Genomic DNA, 3,352 nt, shown 5'->3' on the forward strand with positions numbered 1-3,352 from the left:
TGTGTAACCGATTAATTAGAAAACAACTTACTTGACTGCGTAAGAGGTCATTTGTCAGCCTCTTTTCGTGATCTTCTCGTTAACTTGTGATTAATTTAATGATCTTATCTTTTTTTGCATTTCTTTGGACAAACGATACTGACGAGTCACCTCCTGAAGCTTTGATCTAAAATAACCCAACTAGAAAGTTCCATTAAAATTAAATGTGAGACCCTTCACCATGATAGAAGGGCATCTTCCCCGTAATGAGATCATCGTGACATGTTGACAACAAAGGCCCTTTTCCTTGGATGAATCGTTTACACTATGCTTAAAATGAATATGTTGTAAGGGATGTATACTTGCGACATATTATTATCAGATCTAATGGTCAGACTCTTTCGAGGTTAGCCAGCCATCAGAGAGACAATCGTAGAGATGTTACCCGCTGTGACTCGACGGTTTTTTTTTATGATATAATCCATATGGACACATCCAGGAGTACTGGCGACTAAATCGATACTTTTCTCTAAAAGTTTACAATCACTTTAGTACTACTAGCAATGGTCATGGTCTACATACGTTTAATAGGAATGTAATTTTGCGTAGCCTGCATGATAAATGCATACGACATGCACTTCAAGGTTTACACAGTGCCGCAAACTCTCCATGATTTTTCTGAGCAAGCAAATATGTACTTGATCGACAGAATCTTCTTTATGATCACAGCCATTTATAATATGATCGATCCAGCCTTGTGTTGTAGTGTGACTCGAGTTTGAATGTTTTTTACTTTTTGGCTCTTTTTTTTGTACCTGTGATGAGCATTTAAAGCGTTTTATGGTTTAACGAGGGCTCTTGAATTTCAAGGGTGCATCCAATAATGTGATCGACTTGCTTATTGACAGATTTATAATGAAAAACATCAAAGAAAATGTAACTTGTAGAAAATTCTGCATACCTGACCTGGGCCTGACGCCAGTCGGAAGTGTGGGTTACCCTCGATGTTACAATCATAACTAAATGGACAATTCTTGGCCAACAGACAAAGGCGGTTTTTGGTGCCTAATTTGTGGTTAGTCACTCTCTGGACCAGAGGCAACAACAAATCCTTAAAAATCTGGGCTGTTACAAGTACGAAAAAGGCTTTTCAAGTCACTGATCACGAAATAACTACGATTTTTATGGAACATCTTTAATTAACCTCCTGAACACATTATTGCGTGCAGCGCCAATTCTGGATCGAGCACATCTTTTTAAGGATTAGAACGAAGCCGACAAACTGTTTCAATTTTGTTGCTGTTGATTGGCTTGGCTCGTTGACGAGGGTCGATTAAGCAGAGTTTCCTAATTACAGATATTAACTTAAATAGTTCCTTACACGCGGGAGACATGGCAATGTGCTTCACGATAAGTCTTTTCAAGAGTCTCCACTAAACTGCACAGGCTCAGTTTCAGTTATCTCACCCAAACCAAGTTAGGATTAAGATATTTTTCACCGAGATCTCAGAAAGTGTGATGGGAAATTTTTTATAAGAAGAGCCTCGTTCTGTTACCCAGACGTAGCTTAAAATCCCCGCCTTATTCATCTCGTAACCAGCAGAAAAATCCCATTACGAACAGAAGACAAATTTCATATGATCACGTCCTAATTTCTTGAACTCTCAGTTAAATCTTACTTCGATCATGAGTCATGTTTGAGCTTACGCACGCCTTCCGCTGGATTTCGCGCCCCGTTCCTTGAAGGAAATCATCAAGGACCCACGTCCTCTATTAAATTGTTTACTTTATCATTTATTTTGCATGACTGAACCATTTGCTCCAGGCTCCGACAAATTTAAATTGGTTTGGGAACAATGCTCTACCTCATATCAAGTGGAGGAAATTGCTTTATCAGCCTATTATTAATTGAAGGACTAACCACGTGTATGATGCACACGCGTTTTCGGCAAAGGGGATACCATGAGTTTTCACAACATCGATCCTTCGCGCGTCAACTATTCTTGGATATTAGATTATCATTCCACCTCAGTGACCTGACTTTGGGAGACCATCGAAATAACTTAACCAAGTATTATATCAAAAGAGTGACCTGCACATTCCCTGTAGCATCTGAATTGACAAAACTATTGTCAACTCATCAGTTGTTCCTAATCTTAATTATTTTCAAGGGCTTTGAGATATTTATTCGTTAAAGCTGTTAACATTTCCTATCACTTAATAGGCTTGTCATTTTACACCTCCCAGACGACAATTGCGTTTTTTGTGAGCAACCATACTGTTCGACTCTATTTTGTTCCATGCAGTGTACTTTCAAAATAGCTGATAAATCAAGCAAAGTGAACAAGGTTACTTCCATTCAAGTCATATTTCATTGACTTCCAACCATCGACCAATGATCTTTCTTGATCTTTGCATATTTTTCATTCTAAAGAAGAAACCAATTAGGCTAACTGACGCCATTTTCCCGACAGTGCGTTCCGTGACCTTACCCAGTTTTACGTTTAAGTAATTTTAAGCTTATATAAAAAAAACAAACGACTGTCAGAATTCTTTATATACATAGATATAAAACTGTTAGTCCTTGTAATCTTTTCATGACAGCGCCCATTCTTTAGCGCTGGAGCTCTACAATTAACTTATCTGGATCCACTTCGTGGCAGAATCGCCAACACACGCGAGGTAACATTCAGGTGAGCTCTCAAAGACGTTCCGGGCTCATTAAAGTACTGTGGAGTATTATCCACCGACCCCGCCATTTCAACATAATATTTTTCTTGGCTGACATAGTATGACCCACCCAAAGGAAGCTCAACTGAGATGCATCTGATCTTAAGCTGCACAAACACCGGAAATATTGTCCAAATTGTAAACTGTTTGTGGTAATCCACTCTTGTCACAGCACGGAAACCATATTCAAGGAAGACTATTTATAAACTTTTGCGAATGAAATACTTAATCAATCCGTTCAGCAAGCGGAAGAGCTCATGTTTTGGAGATTTCAAACGCCGCATATAGCTCACGATGGGCTCATATGTGATGTTTAAAGTCCTTGAAGAGGAAAAACTATCGTAACAGTGTTTCAAGCAGTAAGAGGAATCGAGCAAAAGGCAAGCAAAAACCTTAAGTAAATGTTGGAGAAAGTTTACAGACATGTCAAATTTCCAAAATAATTTGAGCTTCTTTGGGTTAAAACAACACTTACTTTAGATGAGGATTATGAGGGCATCATGGCATTCCACGCCCTCTAATTCTCCCGCTGTCTTCCGTCCGCAAGTTCAGTGACATCATAGGGGCAAACCGTTCATTTCATTCCAGCCATTTTTTGACGTAAAAAGGGGAGTGTAAGACATCCAGGAAATTAAAGCAAAAC

Source organism: Pocillopora damicornis, chromosome 9 (genome assembly GCF_964200805.1).
Source record: "Pocillopora damicornis chromosome 9, jaPocDami1.2, whole genome shotgun sequence".
Lineage (NCBI taxonomy): Eukaryota > Metazoa > Cnidaria > Anthozoa > Scleractinia > Pocilloporidae > Pocillopora > Pocillopora damicornis.